Source organism: Lepisma saccharinum, chromosome 27 (genome assembly GCF_977018435.1).
Source record: "Lepisma saccharinum chromosome 27, izLepSacc3.1, whole genome shotgun sequence".
NCBI classification, from domain to species: Eukaryota; Metazoa; Arthropoda; class Insecta; order Zygentoma; family Lepismatidae; genus Lepisma; species Lepisma saccharinum.
The window spans coordinates 42448872-42472839 of record NC_139255.1 but is presented as its reverse complement, the minus strand read 5'-3'; positions in this window follow the sequence as shown (position 1 = coordinate 42472839).

Here is a 23968-nt window from a genome sequence, read left to right as displayed (position 1 = left end):
CATCAGGTATCTCTAATCTGAAATATCCATCAGGCTTGATATCTTCTATCGGATAATTCTCTTCTGCATCCGAAGATCCAATGTAATTCTCCCTCTCAGAGAATCCCTCTTCGATCCTCGACAAGTAGTCAACCACTGTGTTATTTCTACCGGCAATGTATTTTACGGTAACTGGAAACCTGGTCACCCTGTTTATCATTCTGTTTATGTGGCTCGGAATCTGAGAAGATTTCAAGATATCCACGAGCGCAGAATGGTCAGTGTAAGCTATCACTTCCGATGCTTGCAGAAAGTAATATTCAAATTTCTCCAGGCCCATGGTCAATGCAAATAACTCTTTCGCTGTGACAGAATAAGAACGCTGAGTGTCAGACAGCTTCTTGCTCCCAAATGCAACAGTCTGCAATTTTCTCGTTTTATCGTCCTCCTGAGCGACGATATAGCCAAGCGCTATGTCAGAGCAGTCTACAAACAAGTGAAACGGTTTCGAAACGTCAGGAATCTTGAGATCAGGACTATTTACAATTGCATCCTTCAACTTCTGCAAACTCTCTTCTTGTTCTTTTCCCCAAGAAAATTTCCTATTTCCTTGTAACAAGTCCGTGATCGGTTTGGATATCTTTGCTTGGTCCTTTATGAAATCCGACAGAAAATTTAAGAAACCTACTAGTCTCCTAACCTGCTTGATATTTCTCGGGCGCTGCAATTGCTCTGCTTGTTTCCTCTTACTTTCTGCACAAGATATCGTATTTTCTGAAATTGTAAACCCTAGAAAATCGATTTTCTTTCTGAAGAGACGCGACTTTCGATAACTAATCGTCAGTCCTTTGTCTTTCATCTTCCCCAGGACAGAATCCAACACTCTCAGTTGTTCTTCCTCGGTAGCGTTTGCAATCACTACGTCATCATAATAACATATTGCATCAGTTTGATAATGCTCTCCTAGCGTCTTCTGCATCAGTTCTGCAAGGTGAAAAGGCCCACTACGACAGCCATAAAATAACATTTTGTAACTAAACGTTCCCATTTCTGTCAAGAAACCTGCATATTTTCTTGTATCTTCAGAAATCTGCATATTTGCAAATGCAAACGGAATATCCAGAACTGTAAATATAGTTCCCCCAGAAAGCTTACATATTGTCGACCTAATATCAGGTATTTCTCTACGTCTAGCCTCCAATCTCTTATTCAAGCCTTTGCTGTCGATGATCACTTTACATGTGTTATCTCTCTTCACATGAAGGATAGGCGGTGAAAGGTAATCTGTATCACCCCTTTCAATGATCCCGTCTTCAAGCATCTGCTCAATTGCCTGATTCATTAATTTCCTCTTTTGCTCAGAAAGTGGCCTAGGTTTCGCTCGGAACGGCTTCTCGTTATTCACATCCAAACGAACCTCGTAATCATTTGCTAATCCCGGTTTATCTTCAAAAACATCAATATGCCGTCTCAGTATGGCAATCAATTTCGGCTTGTTTTCCTCTGAGATATCGGTACCCTCCATCAACATGGCAATCCTTCTCTCTTCGTCAACCCCCTCCCCTTTGATGTCGCTGCTACGTGTCTCCGCTCCGCAAGCAGAAACGTTCTCTCGGACTCTTTCGACTCCATCCGTGGAGTGCAACCAGGATCAACGCTGTCACGTGTCGGCGGCGAATCAAAAGGCACGATTTTCGAAAGATCAGGCTCAATTGCCCACCCGTTACGATGAATCATGGGTATAAGTCCCAGCTTAGCCATTAATGTCCTTCCCATTAACATTTCATGATTAGCATTAGATAACACAAATATCTGATCCCGAGCCTTGTGTCCGTGAAACTTAATATTCACGTAAGCGCTCCCCAGAGATTCCACATTTCCTTCCGCAAGTATTACTTTAGTTTTGTAACCCTTCAATTTCACTCCATTTGTCTTCATTTTCTCGAAGACCTCCAAAGACACAAAGTTATTGGACGACGCCGTATCAATACATGCGTGTACTTCCACGTTAGCCACGTTGCATAAAACGATAGGTTCCCTTATCTCTTTAACATTTACATTGTGAGGTGAAAAATTTTCCTTCTGTGTAAAATTTGCTGTTTCCACGCCACGAACTTGACAAATTCGTGGCGACTCTACGCGTTTTTTGTTATTACTTCCTTCCCACGTTCATTACTCTTGTTTTCCCTACGGTGATTTGAAGCTCTGCAACCTTTTTGTCCACAAGTGTAGCATAATTTATTTCTCTGGCAATCTTCTTTCGAAAAGCGGTTCTGTTTGTTTTCATCCCTCACCGCAAGCCGCGAGGGTGGAGGGCGTGAAACCACATGTTCAGCCCTCAAGCGCTCGACTTTCGGGCGGTCAAAACCAATGCTCACAGGGTCCAAGAAAATATCAGATTTCTTTCTTTCCCCCTCTTCTTTGCATTCCTGGTTAAATGACTTTCTCAACGACCAGCTGTAAATTTCATCTTCAGAAACGAAAGACTTGAACCTCTGCCTTTCCAAAAACTCCGTTTGTAGTTCTAGCGCGTACTCGCTCATTTCTCTCATAGAAGTGAATGTCTTGTTGTACAAATAATCCCTAAATACCGGATTGCAGTGCGATTTCACAAAGTCAATTCTCTCCTGTGCAGAAGCCGAATTCCTTATCCTACTAAAATGCCTGTCAACTTTGCGAACGTATTCCGCCAATCCCTCGTTAGCAAGTTGAAACCTTTGCGACAAAAATAACTCTGCTTCTCTCTGATAATCCAATCCATGAAAAGCCTGCAAGAATTTATGCCTGAATTGTGAAAAATCACCGAACGGTTCCGTGAACAAAAACCACTCCCTCGCTTCATTTCGCAACGAAAGAGGAATAAACTGCTTCAGGAGATCATCTTCAGAAATTTTCAGCGTTCTCGCGTAATCTTGAATTCTATCCAGATACGAAAAAGCATCTTCCTTCCCTACATTTCCCTCAAATGTCGGAAGCGGCAAACGAATTTCCTCCATTGCTACTCTCGGAACGCACCTCTGTTCCTCAACAACAGAAAGTTCTGACGCGGTCGGGCTGGACCTGCTCGAGTTACCAAGCGACATTCTTGTAACTTCCCCTTTTCTGTTTCGCAAGATCATCTGTTCGATCCTCGTCCGTTTCTCTTCTTAAGTTTCAAAGCAAAAAAATCTCGTTCAATATCCTGCGACACGCCTTCAAAGAAAATAACTTCAATCGCGGACAGAGCCCCCAAATAAATATGTTACTCGCCTGGCCACCCATACTAAACCTCCGCACTCGAGGTTCGGTGCACTTCGTACTCGGCTCAGATTTGTCTAGGGGTATCTTTCTTTGTACGACAATGCACGTGGATTATAAGGTATCACTGGCAACACTTGCATGTTGACCACTTTCAAGGACAAACAAGACAGGGCAAGTTTGTGTGTTCGCTAACAGCACGCGCCTGCAAATCCTTATCTTGTGGTTTTCGCTAAGAGCACGTGTTCGCTACGAGCATGGAATCGAACAACGAATACTACCAGAGATTCGCAGGGCCTCCCTTATGGTGTAGTTATAACGTCATCGGCTTGTAATGAAGAAATCCTTGGTTCGATACCCGATTGAAGCATATAGTGGTCCGGATTCCATTTTAAACTGTACCTCCAGTACCGATTAGCCTATATATACACAAAGTAGAGGTAGACTTATAAAAGAAAAGTGAAAATACGAAAAATTAATTGTCATTTTCCTGCAACTGTTAATTATTTCCGCAATAAAAATATGATAGAGCAGGTTGTTACTCGCCTGGCCACCCATACTTTACCTCCGCACTCGAGGTTCGGTGCACTTCGTACTCGGCTCAGATTTATCTAGGGGTATCTTTCTTTGTACGACAATGCACGTGGGTTGCTACAAGTCAACATAATTATATAATTAACTACAAGAGACAACGGAAAACCTTTTGCGAAACCTTTATGATCAGGGGGATAAATTACCTTGTCCAGCTTGTGTGAAATTAAAAACGGAAATTTTTGGTATTTTCTATAAGTTTAATTAACGTAAAATTTGAAGTATATACAAGTCGTTTCCGAACGTTCATTTCTCTAATTAATTATCGGGCCAAAACTCTAATTTTGATGTTGGAATCTCTATTGTTTGTACCTGGATGCTTTACATTTCATGAATTACATCTGAAGTACGCTTGTCACAAGGTAGACTCGCGTTACTCCAAGAAACGTCTTAACAGTCGCTAGGCCGCCCGACGTGTACATTTCTCAACCTCCACGGTGACGAGGCACTAGGCTGCCCGGCGCACCGTAATTACTTCAAAATAACATCCAGTACAAACTACCTTTTTACCTGTAAATCGGACACCAAGGCACTAGCTTGCCCGGCAATCCAATCTCTTACAGCATCCGTTTCGGGAGATCTGTCCTCCGGTCCTAGCTAGGCCTAACCGAAGCAAAAACAGCCTCTCCCTTCCAAGTCTCAGTTCCAACAGCCCACGACCCCCACTCTCATCTGGGAGTTTATATACGTTTGGTTGGCGTCTGTTGCCAACCGCCCTTCTTTCAAAATTTTTAATCTTTACAGCTAAACTGCCCGCCTTTTCTTTGAACGTTCGAAACACGAAGAAAGAACAGAGAGCTACATGGTATTTATACATGGAATAATATGAACCTAAAAATGCATAATAAATTGATTTACACTAATAACACATATATGTTTATACAAGTAATTACCTAATTAATTAACATATTAATAATTATTTCAATAAGAGAAAAAAACACTGTTGCCCTGACACGGGGCAGGGTAACAAGGTGTATAGAGGTGAGAGAGTTCAATTAGAGATATATGATCTAGTGCGTCCATTTCGATCTTCAGCCGAGAGATCGGGAGAAGCGAGACGGGCGGCGCTGGCGGAGATGCCGACATTTGCGGTATGTAATGCCCGCTTATTTTTATGGACATATGCAGACATTTATATAAATATTGCAAAACGAGCACTAACCTGTGTTATAATATATCATCTGTAATTCATCCAAGTTCTGCCCTTATATGCACAAAAAATACGCTTTAGAAACGATGTTAAGAGCCACAGATAATAAAAACATTTTAATCATAGTTTTGACCAGTAACGTCCTGCTTAAGTTTATATCCTTGAAAGAGTTTTGTGCCGATGGGGATCGTTTGGAGGTTTCGAATGTGCAACACTGTATCAAGATTACGCTGTAGACGAAACCGTTAAAAGTCAATGGTGTTCGTGAGCTTCTTTTAGTGTTGTCCACGGGACAAGACGGGACAGGCTTTTAAAAATTCGAGACGAGACGAGATTGACCATGTGCCCCGAGACAATATAATATTTTCGAGACGAGACGGCATTTCCACGAGACGAGACAGGCCAAAGTCTCGTCTCGTGGGCAACATTAGCTTCCTTGCAATCCGAAATCTCCGAGCTCGAGTTTCTTGTTCCTTCGCGACAGAGCTGTGAATATAGTGGCGAGCAGATGTAAACCAAGAGCGTGTTAATTTCGTACTGTGCGCAAGAGTGTTATTATTGGTTACTTGCCGTTACTTGTTTGTGTTATTGCAGTGTGTATGTGTGTTGTGTCAGTGAGAGGATTGGAATGCCAGCCGCAAGGTTCACGTTACGAGGGGGGGGGGGGGGGCTGATAAGTTCTCGGCCCGACCCAGAAGGACTTTAGCTACAGGCACGAAAGTTTCAGGCTATTCAACGTATTCTCCCCGAAAGTCTACACACTTGGCACTTGGTGGATATCAGTTTGTACAACTCTTATAACACAGGTTAGTGCTCGTTTTGCAATATTTATATAAATGTCTGCATATGTCCATAAAAATAAGCGGGCATTACAGGCCGCAAATGTCGGCATCTCTGTCAGCGCCGCCTGCCACGCTTCTCCCGATCTCTCGGCTGAAGATCGAAATGGACGCACGGTATTACCCGATAAAAGAGTGGATTGTCCTTTATCCTATATAAAATGTTGCTTTTGAGTTCTAAGAAGTATAGGCCGGTAGATTGAAAGATTAGCACACGTACTTTGATTGTTGTTGCGAATGACAATATGATGAACTTATTTTCTCGACACACTCCACAGCAGTGTTTAGTTAGAGAATCAAGCTACCAGATCGGAGTGGAGGTAAAAATAGTTCATTTTCTGTGTGTAACTCATTTCGAATAAAGTGTAATTGAAGTTATCCGCATTGTTTTAAACACAATAATATTTCTTGAGAAAGGCCTTCATTTCTAGCTCTCCACAAAAATGAAAAGTGCCATAAAGAACCGCAGAGAGAGAGAGAGAGAGAGAGAGAGAGAGGGGGGAATGGATACTATGAGAGAGGACCAAAGAAAGAAAGAAAGAAAGGAAATGAATTACTTGCTGAAACCATCCTCCTTATTCTCGTGTTATTACATGTATATTTACTCCAAATCCATTTCTGATTCAGAACTGAGAGAATCCAATCTTAATATCTACCTAATTCATACCAATTTTGTCTCTGAATTATTAATTTATTAACAGAAAAATTGCCAAGAGTTAACATAAAATAATCCAAAAGATTCCTTTATTCGTAGAGTCGTTTATTTTCCCGCTGCTTCAATGCTGCGGGGCCTGCTTTGAGGCTATAGATATATTATGGATTGTGATCATCAGAATATCTGACTTGATAGCCTCTCTACAAGGGTACACGCTGCGTTAACAACATTGGAACGAATTTATCGCATGAAACCAAATGCATACCTGTTCAAACTGTATATTACTTATGGTAATAGAGTAGGACTACGTAGCCAACGAACAAAAAGGCTTTGGACCTCTTGCTTAAAGTTCCATAAGAGGATCAGTCACGTAAATAAGATACAATGTGCAAATATATTTGGCACTCACATCTACGCCCACCAAGAAAAGGCAACTGATTTGTAAATCGACAGCTTTATCAACTCTGTCAATTTACAATTTAACGCTCGGTCTACCCCCTTGTCGCGATAATAATAGTAACTATGAAAGAACACTTTGTAATAAAAACAATTTTAACACTTAAACGACACAAAATCAATCTATTGCGTCGACTATAGATACAAAAACATAAGCATTTGCGACTTCAAAGTGCACTGCGTTTATTCAATTTTTCTACCCGGTGGAATTATATTTAATACCCTGCAGTGGTGCCAGCATGTAAGTAGAAAATGTTCCATAATTATCTAAACATAACTGCGATGGTTCTGCTATTCTCAAACTTATCCGATGGAGACGCTGAGGTAGTTGTGTCCGAAAATAACTTCACTGAAAAGAGCATATTGTTTGTTAATAATAGCACACTGTGTAGCGTAAACCTTTACGATAATATAAACCATTCATTAACTTTTCGAAAATTCTATTCTTAGAAACTATGGATAACAACAGGGTTTCACAGAGATCTTGCTTTTACAGTGTACAAAGTTACAAAAGTACAATTCTCATTGAATTGCGAGTGGGAGTGTCATCACATTATTTGAAGTTTTCCATCCCTATGCTTGCTGTATTTCTATAAATTATCACATACTTCAGAATGAAATGAATGACTTTAGCTCAACATTAAAGCATGTACAAGAGGAGTTTAACGCCCTGGTTGATGCAATTAATCATAAGATTCAATTTCGCGGTGATAAGTTGTTTGATAGCGCTAGAAGAGGATATTCAATAAACTGAGCTCATAATATTTTTCCTTGAATTGTAAATTGGACATTCCTTCGAAGAAATCAGATTTGCTAAAATTCACGAACAGGTTTCACGTCAAAACTAAGAAACGACTACATGTTGGAGAACACATACTTCGTGCAGTGACTGGAGTCCATTAAACAACTCTCCCAAAGACCCTTGACCCCTTGCGGCATAAATTTCATCGCATTACATTCGTAGTATTCGCCGCTGTTGAAAGTCCAATTACTTGCTAACGAGTTAAGGTTACCTTTGCTCTGGATAAATTGAGCCATGTATCATATTAGCTGTCTTTCTAGTCTTGCAGCTCCTACACAAACTGTAGCTACCTACCGCCACTAGCAGCATCTACCGATTTTTCGTTGAACTAGCTTCTGCACGCAGAGTTGCCAGGAACTAACCAGGATTTGTACGTGTGTGTTCATGTAAATAACGATAATCTACATCCAAGGACGTATTTAAGGGGGTCAGGGGGTTCGGACCCCCCCCCCTCCCAAAGACTTACCATGTATTAAAATAAATTATCAAAATATACTTGTTTATCATTTGTTACATAATCAATGGTTATTAATTTCCGCCAAACTTATTGGAAGGCAAGAAATTGGGATCATAGGTCTTGGAAGAACAGTTCCAAAGATTTATGCACACTACTACTTCTGATAATATGCATAAAACATTAATCATGAACTTTACTTTTCTTCAATGGGATCTAACTTATTTTTTTTCTTCTTCGATAAATATTCAGTTCTTTATATAGTCTATTTGATATTAATTTCCTTGACAGAACAGTTGTTCTTATACAAATTTTGGCGATCTTAACTACACGTAAGTTACATAATGATTACGTGCTGTTAAATATTTATTCTTATACAGTCTTCATATCTATTCATGAAATAATAACAATACAATATTAATTAATTTACATATTTAATTATTATTATTATTATTATTATTATTAAGATACTTGGTCGGACCCCCTCCGAAATGTATTTCTAGATACGTGCCTGCCTGTCTACATCTACACGTAGATAGATAATGTAAATTATGGAATAGATGCAGTCATGGCAATCTATGTAAACAACAAGGCATCCAGCGTAAAATATCCCCGTTTGAAGCAATAATATTTGCTGTAATTTCTTTTTTGCTTTCCTTAGTCTGTACCGAGAATTCGAGCACAGGAGCCCTCATTTTGTGACACATTACTTTAACCACTACACCACTGAAACCAACTTCGGTAGTTAGAATAAATTCATGGGTTAGGTGAACAAGTATGACACAGTAAATATTCATACAAGGCAACGTAGCTATATCACTGTTATCGCTGTTCGACACCGATGCTGTACGATAATATCAAATTTCAGATATTATCCAACCCTTACTTTTCTGCCACTTTTGGCTAATCGCGAAGATGAGGATGACTAATGGTATGAAATTGATGAAGAGCCACTTAGAAAGAACACCAATGAGATCCCTGACATCGTGACACCCTGTGTACTAACCACTCTGCCACAGAGGTCAGCCAGGAACAAAGAGAAGATCCGAAATGTTGGAGTATTAGATGTGAACACCAAAGCTAAAGTAGGATTGCAGTTATACGTACAATTATAGAGTTAGAATATTATGTCCAAAGTACGCTGTAGTCCAAAGTAACGTAAAAAATTCAACTCGCTGAGAGACCTCCCCACCTTTGACCCGACAATCGGTTACAGGCGAAGGTCACACGGTGTACAGCTTGATTCTTCTTATTTACATTCAATTTTCAGAAGTTGTTGAATAGTGCTGTATTCCGCAAATTAATGGACGAGGTCAAAGCAAACTATTGTAGGTGGCAGCACCCCTGTTGTGTCCCAACGCTTTTGATGGGCAATTGTTCTCCCACTTAAATACATGGGGAATTTGATGCTGAACTTGCTGCTATTACATTAAATTGCAAGTTTAATTTCATCTTAACCTCAGAAATAATGTCGGAACATGATAGATGAATAAACAGTGCTGTGAAACTAAGAATTGTAATAAGACGATTGTCAACAACAGAAAAGCTATGGAAACTTAAAAAAAAAACTTAAAATTTGCACATCACCTGTTTACGTCACTTTCAATTTTCACAATTTAAGTGTATTTTTCTTTTGAATCTGGTAAAGAATAATCCATAATAATTCCACGCGACTGTGCTTTTATTTTTATAGTTGTTATTAATAACTGACTCATTTTTTTTACTTGATATCACCAGGGCCGGATTAACCTATGGGCAACTGGGGCAATTGCACCGGGGCCCCCACCAAAAGGAAGCTGTGATGGGCCTCCACCAAAAAATCTTTTAACCAGCTGGCTATGCTTGTGAAAAATTACATAAGAAGTTGTATTTTAAAAATAAAAAAAATACTTCAATATTGTCGTATGTCTATACTCTTCTGGATCGAATTGTAGCACAGCTCTCAGTCGATCTGTTTGTAGATATCTGAAGCTCAGTATACTTTATACGAGTACCATGGATTGATTTGGCTGTGGTGTGGAAATAAGGCACACTTATTCAAACAATCAATTCTCAGATACGATTAAGATAATTAATAAAACTACGAATTATATGACTTTCTTCTTTAATGCCAGCTCTGACTTTAACACTCTTAAAGCCACAACTGATAATACCCTGTATCAATCTTCTTTATGGTTCAGAGTTAATGGTTTTTGTGCTGAATGAAAGCAAAACCCAGCATATGTTTTTCAATCTTAGAGACATCCCGATCGATAATAGCTCAGACAATGTGAAATTTCTAGGTATTGTCATTGATAATAAATGATCATGGGAGCCGCATATTAAATACATAGCTGCCAAGCTCTCTAGGGTTATACTATATTTGTTAAGGAATCTAAACAGTCATGTACCTGAAGATTACGTAAGATCAGCTTACTTCGCTTTCTTTCAAAGCATTATTTCACATGGAATTTTACTTTGGGGGAACTGTAGCTATGTACAGGAAATGTTAATACTGCAGAAAAAAGCCGTGAGAATAATTACCAACTCATACAAATTAGTTCATTGTAAGCCACTGTTCATTAAGTTAAAATTTATGACTGTGATAAATCTATATATTTACACTGTGCTGTTGTATGTAAAGAAAAAATTGCCACAGCTACGAAGTGGACAAGATGTACATTCCTATACTACAAGAAACAGCAGGCGTATAAATATACCCTATCATAGACTCTGAAAATCCCTGAATAGTTATGCAGCTCTAGGATTAAGACTATTTAAAAAGCTACCTCTTGATGTGACAAATATGCCTATGAATGTATTTAAACATAAACTGTATGCCTGATTAGTTGCTACACCATTGTACTCAACTCAAGAATTTCTTGAAATTAATAATATTGTATTTTAGTGCAACTTAAAAATAAAACGGGTTATAATTTTATATTATTTTATAATATATTTCACATGTATTTTGTTCTTGACGTTGTCTATTGCTGTACAAGCTTAATGACAATGAAATATTATTATTATTATTATTATTATTATTATTATTATTATTAACATCGTACACTATTAGAACAGTGAGTCAAACATCAGGAAGACATCTCAATTGAACTGTCTATTGTATGTAAGGACCCGTTCCACAATACATTTCCCAATGTCGAAATTTTCTTTAGAATGTATTTGGTCTTAATGGTAACAAACCGCAGCGGAGAAAGATCTTTCTCAAAAATGAAATTAGTGATAAACAGGCTTCGTGCTGCCTTGGGACAGGATCGCTTATCCAACCTTTGTTTATTAAGCATTGAACATGAACTTCTTCGTGAATTGGACTTCGATGATATAGTAGATGAATATGATATAGTAGCAGGCCCGTTCTTAGGGGGGGTAGGGGGGCAGCTGCCCCCCTGAGTGCCTGCTTTGCCCCCCCCCCCCCTGTGAAAAATTCAGAACACATTCCTACCTGGAATTCTCACTAATCTTTACAATTATATCCTGTATTACTCTAGTAACATAACAAAGACATTTATTGATTTTGTGATTTATGAAGGTGTGTGGGATTCCGTATAATGTCGTATCAGGATGGGTGAAATATTCCCTTCCAGATTCAGACTAATTTTCGCAATTCTCAGTATCTAGAACAGTTGTGACATTTTGAGTAGTCTTATATTAAAGGTGCCTAATGTAATGAGATGTTTGTCTTGGATGTGTTGCTATGAAGTTTGAACTGCATATTTTTTTTGTTTCCCAAGTCTAAGCGATTCATGTGACAGAGAGAGGGAGTGATTATTTGATTTTTGTTACTTAGCGTTGCTTTTCTGCCACATCTAGCTAATCGTGACAATGAGTGATGACGTGAAATTGATTAAGAGACACTCACAAACAGTGCTGCAACTACAGAGGGGCGGGGGGCAGAGGCTTTGGACGGAAGTCCAATCTAGGGGGGGGGGGGGCAAACATTGAAGTAAAGAAACATGACTAGCAGAATCTAAGAATAGCAGGACAAATGGATACTCAAGATGGAATTAGTTTTCAAGTGTTTCTTGCATTTTTCTTCCAGACGGCTAAAGGCACTTGCAGGGGGCACAGATTGGCAATTGCCCCCTCGATTTCAAATTTTATACAAATAAAAGTACATTTCGTAAAATTTTCTTGCTCGCTTCGCTCGCAATCTCAATATCTGCTATTCTTCTAGTCCAAGTTCACAGCCATAGCTAGGGGGCGGTGTGAGTCAGCCCTGGGGACCGAAACGATCTAAATGAAAATGAAAAATGTTAAAGAGAATGCCATGACACCCCGTGGAATTGTTTGCGCTCTATTAAATCAATATTGTTTTCAGTTTGTAAATATTTGGATCTAAAGATTTTCCTGCTCGCTTCGATCCCAATATGATTCTTTTCTGTAATGCATTTTAAATTACCCGAGAGAGAAGTAAGGCCAGATATATATACTTCAAATTGTTGCTGCTTAAATGCATGAACATTTGAGAGACAATTTGGCGGATGAATTGATCATGTAATGTATTTAAATAATATATATATATATTAAAGAAACTTTGAATACGTACACAAACACAATTTAGCGTTAACATGTTGCATATGTATTTCTTATTTTACGTCGCTCAATGTTGCATATGTGTAAAATATATGTTACATGAAAGTTATACGTATCGTATGTACAAAAAGAATAATGTTCGTCATGCATATTCTGTCTTTCAAAAATACAGTTTGTGTGCTTGTTTTCCATTATTAGCTAATATGAAATTGAACGTGTTGAAAAAATATTTCAAATAATTTGTTCAAACACAAATGCTTTAGCACCAACTTCTGCCCCCTTTGCATGATTTACGACGATAATAACGTATTTTAATGCTACTATTATTACTACCACTACCAGCACTATATTACTATTATTATTATTAGCACATTTGTCCTGGTACTTGACCCCCTCTACAGATAAAAATTTGTGGTTTCGCCTCTGCTCACAAAGAACACTCATGCCCAGGCTCGAACCTGGAACCCCTGGCTTCGTACTGTGTTATGTAACCATCCTACAATGGAGGTCGGCTAGTGAAAGATGGGCAGCTTACTGGCTCAAATTATTATCAAACACGATGAAAATGTGATAGTTTCATATTTATTATTTCGGTTAGAAAGCGATAAAATTTGTGGTTTGATACGGGTTACACTAAGCATCTTATGGAGTGTAATATCAATTTCAAATCTTATGAATCATTTCTCTATGCAAGCGCATCAAATATGATAAGCAACATAGGTATGTGTTATGATATTCATTTTATATATAGAAAGTTAAGTTTTAACCCTGACTGTTTGCATGATATCGTTTCCATAGCATGTTATATATTGCTCTCAGAACTTTAAACGGCAGTATAGAAATAAATGACATTTGCAACTGCGAAGCTATCAATGGGAATGCATACATTATGGACAGAAGATGCCATACATCGAAAGAAGAATTAGACGAGCAAATAGTGACTGAGAAAAGTTGCTTGTCTTGATGTCCTGAACACACTGTGAAAGTTGTCGGTGTTATCAGGCGGCACCCTATGAATATAGGTTCAAGATAATGACAAGTAGAAAAAAGCTGCAATGAAATAAATACGATTGAAAATCTCTCAAATTATATTCTATTTATTTTCTTATATTTATAATATTACATTGTGTCTGTAGCAGACGTTGTCTGTTAAAGTATTTCAGGCACAACCTAATTTTTTGACAAATAATTATGTCAACTCTTCTGCTATGGAGTGGATTCTCCTAATTTTATTCATATATCTTAAGCCATTCTGTGACTGGCAGAAATCAGTATCAGCGTTATAAAAAACCCTGATATTTGGGGTTTGCACGCTTCTGCTCAAAACGTGGTGGCGATAAGCGGCCCAGAGACCTCGCTTTTTCGGAAATGGGGTAAGGCGAAGGAGGACCCTTAGAAGGTATTTTTCATAATGTAAAGAGGATACAGCATTTCCCTCTATAAAACTTGATATGAAATATTAATGATGACACTGTAATCCAAGAAGTCGCTGATCAATCAAGGGATTCCTATTTGTTTGTCAGGTGTCAAACACATGTATTTCAACAACACAATATTTTGCAAAATGGTTAACGTAACCAGTAGGCAAACATTGTCTGTAGTGATGCAAGAGTCTTTCGTTTGAAGCAAATCGTGGTGGAGCAAGGGACCCATGTTTTAATGTTTTAGCGTAGGCCTACAAAAAAATGTATTACAAATTTTTACACAATTCATCAAAGTGTAGATAATATGTAACCATTATTATTTAATTAATTCGATTTTTCGTGCATAACACAAGACAATTGTGTTGTTGGATAATCGTTAGATTCCTTTGTGCGTAAAAATCTTGCATACTGGTAACAAGAGGAAAACATTATTAAGCACAATTTATAAAGGGCTCCCTTAATCAGTTCTGCAGAGAAACCAAAAGCTGTTGGTACATATTAATCGTCTATTAACATTATTGACCTGTAAATATAAAGTGGATACAGTCCCGATTAGCCTATTTATGTTAAACTTTATCTTCGTATTCCTTGGTAGCAAGAAAAGTCATTATCGAAATATTGTTATTTGATGTTGCTCGAAATTGTCTTGTTCGTTGGAGTTTCAAGATATCATCCCTTTCCTGTCACTTATCACTTTTGAAGGAGGGGGGGCAAGTCTGTACCCTGCTATATGTGCCAATGCAACACAATATATTAAAAATTTGCCCCCTCTAGGATCAACTTTGCCCCCCCCCCCCTTCTAAGAATTCCTGGCTACGGGCCTGTATAGTAGTAGATGAATATCGGCGAAAATGGCAAGAAAAGTGTGTCTACCATAAGTTGCAAGCCTTTGGGAATTTTCTTGAAACAGTGTAGTTACGACAATTTCCACAATGAACCTGTCGGTAATTGTCCAGTAGATGGACCGTGCATATGTAGTGGCATATTTACTCTTAATTGTAAATAATATCATTTATAATAAATTATGTACGTAAGTACAGTCTACTGCTCAGTTCTCTGTTTCCGTCTGAACCCCCTTAGTATTTACTATATATTGTAGTTACGGTGTTCACTCTTCATAATATACTGTAGACATTTAGACGCGGAATTTTACTGCTGCTATAGCGCTACAATTTTCGTCCTGTAACTTTATTTCACTGCGCTATTCTACCTGCCAACCTATCTGCGATTGTGAATGAATACTGATTCTAAAATCAGGTCTACAATTTAAACGGCTGAAAATTGGTGGTTAACATATTGAGCTAATAAAGCTCCTAGTAAAAAATAATAAAAAATGGGGGCTTCCACAAAACATTTTGCCCAGGGGCCTCCACAAACCTTGATACGGCCCTGGATATCATACTTTTCCTCATGGCTAGTAATTCCGGTTCTCTGTTTTATACATACACATTTATCGAGAAAAATTGTTATTACAAATATATATATATATATATATATATATATATATATATATATATATACATACACATTTATCGAGAAAAATTGTTATTACAAATATATATATATATATATATATATATATATATATATATATATATATATATATATATATATATATATTATATTATATTAGGGTGTTTCATTTTTCCAAAGATGTGATTTTCATATGACTTTGCTTACGCCCCGAGTCTCAGTGATGTAAAAGATATATATGCCAAATTTCAAGAAGATTGGATAATATTTAGGGGTTGCACACATTGATCACTTTTATCTCAAACTAGTGAAATTTCTAATATTGAAGTGCTTTGTACTAATGGGCTTCTCATGTATTTCTTTCATCTTTTGCAGGTAATTGAACTTTAAAATGGGAACCAAAAGAGCAATTTGGCTGCTAGAAAAGGTCCCTAGTGGTGAGTTTTTAGGAGCTCGGCTCCCTTCAAAGGAACAAGTAGCTACTTTTAGTTTTTATTTACCATCACAAGGAAATGAAAGAAACACTTTCGGATGCTGCTAAATCTACCAGTACTAAACTACAGGAAGTGTGGAGGAAAGCAAATATCCCTGTTAAGACGGAGGAGAATATCCATGCTGGTATACAGAAGCTGTACAAAGAATACCAAAATCTGGGTAAAGAGAAATCGAGAAAGACGGATAAAGTAAATGTGAAACGGCAGATTTGGAAAGGTGATCTTGTCGAGTTATTTGACATTTCCCGGCAAAATGTGATGGACATGACTAGCATATCACAAGAAGATAAAATAATTTCTTAGGTCACAAAGAGAAGATCCTATGAGTTCGTCAATGAGTGGAGTAGACAAGGTTTTCGCCTCAAAAATAAGAACTAAGTGTACAAAAGAAGACAAAATTATTCATATAAGAATAAACATTACAAAGCTATCGCTGAAATCAATAAGACAGTTATACTGAAAGATTCATCTCCCTCATCATCAGCACCTAGTGACCGAGTTTTCGCCTCCAGCAACGAAAAAATTACGTTCAAGTCCTAGATTAAAACCTCTTGATCACATACTCACGTCTACTTGGGATCGAGAACAGCTCTCTATTCGACAAGCAAGTACTTCATTTATAGCAACTGCAAAGAGCCTTGGCCACGATGTTTCAAAAATGTCCGTATCTTCAGCTACCGTTTACCGAGCTCGGGCGATCAATAGAAGTAAAATGGCAAAGAAATTCGAAGAGTCACTCTTTGAAAATCTTCCTCATTTGGTCTTGCATTAGGATAGTAAACTTTTGCCCTCAGTTGTCCATGGGAGTGTCAAAACTTTGGAAGACAGAGTTGCAGTTCTAGTGACTGGCAAAGATTTTGAGCATTTTCTTGGCGTACCTGTTGCCCTGAAAAGCACTGGTGAGTAGATGGCTGAAGTAGTTATTCGGGAATTGGACCGATTTGGTCTACGTGACAATATCATCGGTATGTGTTTCGATGCTACAGCATCTAATACAGGACTGATCCAAGGGGCATGTACCAGAATTGAAAGGTAATTTGGACAAACATTGTTGTGGTTGGCTTGCCGTCATCACACCCATGAACTAATATTGAAAGGCGTGTTTGAGGAGCGTTGTGGCGTACCATCAAGTGGTCCTGACATCCAGATTTTTCGGAAGTTCCAAAGTCTGTGGGCTTCACTTGATAAGAAATCATATACGACAATGCTGGATGAAGAAAGTCCCGTCCAAGGCTTTCTAGAAGAACAACGAGTGAAAATGGTTAACTACATCCAAAATGTCCTAAAAGACGGAAGTCATCCAAGAGAAGACTACAAAGAGTTATTACAACTCTCACTCCTGTACCTAGGAGGTTGGTCTCAAAACGACTTCAGTTTCAGGATCCCAGGGGCTCTGCATCAAGCAAGGTGTTTGGCAAAGGCAATATGTGCATTTAAAATTGTCCTCTTCACTAAATAGTTGAATATTCCTCAACGAGAATTGAAAGGAATGAAACGGGTTGCACATTTTGTCAGCCTCATATATGTTCGCTTCTGGCACGAGGCAATTGTAAGTCGATAGGCTCCAAAGAATGATTTGGATATGCTACAGCTTCTGTGCACTTACCCAGATGCAGACGTCAAAAAAGTGCTCTCACAGTTGCTAAGAGACATCTTTGGTATCTGTCAAAAACAAACGTAGGATTGGCTTTTTTGGACGAACGTATTACTCAGGCTGATAAGGAAAATATGACTAACAATTTAGAAACCAAACCTGCAAAGAAAAAGGAAATGAAACGATTAGAGAGTAAAAACCTAGTTTTTGAAGGAAAAGACCTGAGCCATTTCGTTAGCCTACTAATAAAACAAGACGTTCTTTGAATTGTTTGGGATCCACGACGTGACAGAATACTGCAGTGATTCTCTAAGAAGCCATGTGAACGCTCTTAAAGTGGTCAATGATACCGCAGAAAGAGGAATTGCTCTGATAAAAAAGTTTAACGAATCGGTCAGGGACGAACAAGAAAAACAATTCTTGTTGAGGATAGCCGAGCATCACAGAAAAGTCGTCACCAAGCGAACAAAAGAAGGGATTGCATCGTTCAAAATTGATTAATATAACACATGTTTTGCCTATCATACTACCTATTAATCTTAGTGTCTAGTTTTAATATTATTTTAAGTTTGTGATTTATAGTTTTCCCAATAAAAGTAATTAACATTGAAAAATCGTATTTTTTGCCTACTTTTACAAAACTGATCAAAGTGTGCAACCTCTAAATATTATCCAATCCTCTTGAAATTTGGCATATATATCTTGTACATCACTGAGACTCAGGGCGTAAGCGAAGTCTGCAAAAATTTTACATTTTATTTTTTGCCTTACAAAATGAAACACCCTAATATATATATATAATGTTTCATATCTCGCAATCTCTACCGCTTTCTTATTTACAGGAATTATAATTTTAAAATTGTTGTAACCAAAGAAAAAAATGGACAAAAATACGTGGGGAAAATATCTGCTTAATACAAAGAAAACATACGTTAATATTAAATTAACGGATAGGGCACAGTGTCATAGTGTATTATAATAAATATATAGTGCGCTTACGCACTTAATACATTTTTCTTTATAATTTGGAGATATTTTCCGAACCGTACTTCCCCCGTTGAATTACACATACTCGTAACAAGAAAAAAAAACATAAAGCGTAGTGTAAATATTAAAATTTTTGTATTATCGACCCACGGCAGCTAGGGACGACCCAAATTACGTCAAGTTTAGTGCTCTTTGTTCATAAACATACTATATTTAGCCCGTCGGAGCTATCCTGCCGTTGCGCTTTAATATATTAATTCTTAGGTTTAGGAGAATGTAATTTTCGATAACTTATGAATTGCTACATAATCTTAAAGGTTTGCTAAACACATTTTTGCTATCGATTTACACGAGAAATTCTTACCTTCGTTGAAAATAACGTTTTAATAGCCATTTTATTGCGCTCCAATGTACCTAGGTAAAGCTTAGGGCAACCAGATGACGATCGAAATCCTTTAGGGACACAACAGGAGTGGTGCCTCTAGCGGAAAAGTTTGGCAGTGAACAGCCCCGGTTATATTTTCGGGGGGGTTCATTCATAATTGTTCCCATGAGCAGGCACGTATCCAGAGGGGGGCTTAGGGGGATCGAGCCCCCCCGAAAGTTTTAGTTTTACACTAGATAAAATGAGTTTTTTTTGTTTCTTGTGGTGTGAAATAAAATAATGTGACAATAATTTAAGGAAAGAAATAATTATCGAGGCAAAGCGGAGAATGTTCCGTAATCCTGTTATTGATAATAGCACGTATCCTAGATGGGGCACAGGGGGCTCGACCCTCTCCCCAGGAAATTTTTCACTTTACGTTAGATAAAATTAGGTTTTTGGCTTCTTAAATAATGTAAGGAGAAAGATAATTATCGAGGCAAGACGGAGCATGTTTTATACCCCTGTTATTATTAATAGCACATAGCCAAGGTGGGGATAAGGTGGCTCGAGCCCCCCCCCCTCAGGAAATTTTTAAATTTACACTAGATAAAATTAGATTTTTGGCGTCTTGAATAATGTGAAGATAATAAATTTATAAATCTGAGAGAAATAATTATCGAGACAAGACGGAGAGTGTTCTATAACCCTATTATTGTCAATAGCACGTATCCAAGGTGGGAATCAGGAGGCTTGAGCCCCCTTCAGGATTTTTTTCTGTTTACACTAGATAAAATTAGGATTTTGGCTTCTTGAATAATGTCCATGATAATTTGGGAGAAATAATTATCGAGACAAGATGGAGAATGTTCTATAACCCTGTTATTGTTAATAGCACGTATCCAAGGTTGTGTTGATGTGGCTCGACCCCCCCCCCCAGGATTTTTTTTTATTTTACACTAGATAAAATTAGGTTTTTGGCTTTTTGAATAATGTGACTATGATTTAAGGAGATAGACAAGTATCGAGGCAAGACGGAGAATGTTCTATAACCCTGTTGTTGGTAATATTGCACGTGCACTTTTCTTGCGCTTTCGGTGTTGTCTCAGCGCACTTGAGGACTATGTAGAGACTTGTCAGCATTTGGAAGCTGCACAACAAAGGTAGAGCCACACGTAAGGCGATTCGTTGTAATTTCTAATCTCTGGAAGGCGGGAGAGGGTACGTTCTTGAATAAGAGAAGGAGTCAACTACTGGCAATATTAACGAATCGTTTTGTCTGTGGAACGTTCTAGAATATAATGAGGATATAAATGCGCGGATTCAATTTTTCGGTTGATCTGTACAAAGAATCGGTTAATGAGATTTCAGAGGTAAGTGTGACAATTCATACAGTCGATTAGTGATCAGTCATCGTTCTCTGGTTGCTTTATAAGATATAGTGATTCGAAAATGAAGACATTGACGACAGCAGAACTTCCGGGGCCTCAGAGTAGTGCTAGCTCGGTTCGAGGGCCGAAGAGATCAAGGCCTCTCTCTCTTTCTCTCTCTCTCTCTCTCTAAAGTGAATATTTCATCAGTACCGGATATTAAAACAGAAATAAACTGCATAGATCAACTGAAAATCAAAGTTTTGAGTGATGATTTAGTTTTGCCAGAACTAAATTTCGTATATGCAGTCTGAGAATTTCATGATATAAAAAAATAATTTTGTTTAAGCCTACTGGGTTCGAAACACATTCAAACACTTAACTACCCTAAAGAGACAGCCGAAAATTTTATGAATGTCGAGAAGAGAAAGCAAGAAGATGTTGAATATGTAGACATTTTAGGCGGAAATTGCAGGCTCTACCAGGACCCAAATCAGGGCTCTACCAATTGAGCCACCTAGTCATCCTTGACTTCAACCGATTTTTCGTTAAAATGTCTACATAGTACATGTCCTGTGTATATCAAATCGTAAGGTGTTGCCTGTATAGTGAACAAGCACAGAAAATATAGGTGAGAGAAGAAAACTGAGGAGCATTATCACCGGTTGAGGATAATTTTTTTCTGTGGTCAACAAGAGCTACTACTTCAAGGTGACAATGACAGTGGCCTAATAAGGGAGATTTCACACCGTGTCGCCTGAAGATTAGGTTTGTGCGGCCTTTTGTGTCGCTACGGTGTGAAACGTTGCTGTTGATTGGCCCATTCCAATCGACATGTATCGCGTGTCCCTTCGGTCTGAAACCTTCCTAAGTCTTGAAAATCCAAGTCACAAGGATGGAAAATTAGGGCCTTGTTAAAGTTAGGTGTGAAGGCAGGCAGACGATAAAAACTTCTGGTGAGTTCATTTTAAAAAATGTGTCCGAGATAAAGAGAGGCGTGCCCAGGATTTCGGAAGGGAGAGGGGTTACGCATACTATTTTTGGTAGTCAGTCCTGATTTTGCCATTTTTTCCCTGTCTTTGACGTTCCTCTTTTTTTTTTCCTTTTTTTCTTAAAAAAAAAAAGGAATACTGGGTCAAATGGGGTTATTACCTCACCAACCCTCCCTTGGGCACGTCACTGGAGATAAATGAGTAAGCATTTGATCATACTGGGAGACGAAACATTAGATGTGTTGGGAACGGAAGGGTTTTCATTATACATTAATTGTTTCGTGATCCACCTGTATTCGAGAAGACTTCCTTTGTTTCGTGCCGATATATAACAAGACAGCGGATGCTGTGACTGGGATTTTTGAACACTTGTGAGTGCTAAGGCCTGAATCTGAACAATTTGGTGGGTTTCGGCTTTTATAAGAGCTGAAAAAATGGGAGGACAAGACACGTTAGTGGTGTTCAGGCTCGAATCAGAGAGAAATATTTGAAAGCTGTCTGCGTCCAGTTCGCAACCCACAATTTGAATCTCGCGTTGTCGAGTGGATTGTCCATCCCGTGCATGTGTAACAGCTTCGTAAAAACACTCAAAGATACCATAGATGTTTTTATACCTGATGAGAATAAATGGACAAACACACATACTGAGATGGTTCCGGCACACAATGTTAATGCATGGAAACAGAGGAGTCGAGTGGTAAAAAATGTTCCGATTTCACGTTCTGATTAAAATGATAGCCTTACAGTGGCAACGATTTAAGGGATAGTTGCTCCCCATTTTTTATTTTTCTGCTTCAAAATTATGGCCTCTTAATGTTAAGCCTTGGCTACCAAGAGAAAGTAAACTTTCCTTGCAACGCCCTCCGCACCCCCCCCCCCCCCCGGGTTTGGAACCCAATTGCCACCACTGGTCTTAAACATACAATTGTGAGGTTCTTACTATACCCCTTAAAAAAATGGTGTTGAGCCCCCCCCCCGAAAGGAATTCCTAGATACGTGCCTGCCCATGAGTGTCGCCAGAAATTTGAATAATAGAAATAATAACAATAATTATTCAACAATAATCAAAATTTCATAATAATAAAACAATTTTATTCCAAAATAATAATAATTAATAAAATTATTATATCCTTAAGGGGGCTTACTCAATCCAGCAGATGAGTGAATATCCAGCACAAGGTTGTTTTTTTGTTGGTTTTGTTGGTACAGTGTGTACTGAAATGCACAATTATTATACTGTGTTATTAAATTTTAAGATACCTTCAAGAAAAAGCTCTATAATTTAGATGGAATTTTTAATCATAAAGTTTTTGTCGTTTGATCTTAAAACTTAATATTTGGAATTTTGAAAAGTGTGGAACCAGTTATTCTCTTTAAAAACTTATCCTGGTGCATGGATTGTAACCTCAATCGCGAACGTAATGCGCTACGAAACTGGAGATCCTAGGTTTGAACTCCTATCAAGGTGGATTTTCAACTTTATCCGACAGGGAATTTAAAAGTTGGAAAGGGAATTTTGGGACAATCATAAGGGAATTTTCAGTCTACGATATTCCTTGTGACGCAGGAGCAACACTGGAAAGAGGACAGCAGAAGTGAAAATGGAGGGGTCGCGGATGGGGTGCGATTCCGAGAATAAACCCTGTTTCACTCAACTTTCAGAATTCCAAATGTATGAAAATTCTAGGTCGATCGTTTCAACATTGTCTCCTTGTATTTTTGTGATGCTTCGAAAAAAAAATTGAAGATAGTTACAGATTTTGGTTTCTGAACTTCCATTAATCCAACATGTCAGATGTTTCGGGGGAGTGTTGAACCATAGAACCCCCCCTCTAAATACGGCCATGTTATACCCTGCCCTGGAGCAGGCGAACGATACGCGAGACGGCTCCACCAATGAACACATGAGAGGGAACGGGATTGCGTGGAGGGGAAAAGCGACTGCAGTTACCAGTTTTTGGCAAGCGTTGCTTTGCTCTGGCCGCTATATTCTCCCCGTTTCTCTTACTCTATGCACGTTCTTGCTCCAGGGATAACTGAAACAGAGTATATATATTTTCAAATTTCTTTTGGGGTGTAAGGGGTGACCTTCCACGTAGTACACCCTGGACTGCATTTTGCAGACGAACGAGGCTCTGTCCTTATGGTCAGTATAATTTTGTATGTTGTCCTGTATTTTTGTCAGAAAATTTTAATATTTTAGTAACACGACCTTGCAATTATGCTATTTTAGATATGGTAAGGAGCTGGACCCCGTATAATAAGACGAGTGCAAAATAGCCTAAGTGCTGACGCACCCAAAATCTTAAATTCAAATTTGCAACGTACTCCAGTTGGACACAAGTCGTTACAAAGTTAGTCCGCTGCTCCTTGTGTCGGGAACGTGAGACTCTTTATCACTCATTAGGGCTTGCTGGGTAGAAAAGAAACACAACACAGTATTCAAAGTTAAACGCAGTTTTATAATAACTTATATTTCCTATCGTATGTGGACTTACAAGCAAGGTACAGATTTGCTTACGTTTCTGCCTGAAGATGCGTAAAGAACAATTCTATAGCATATTATATCACATC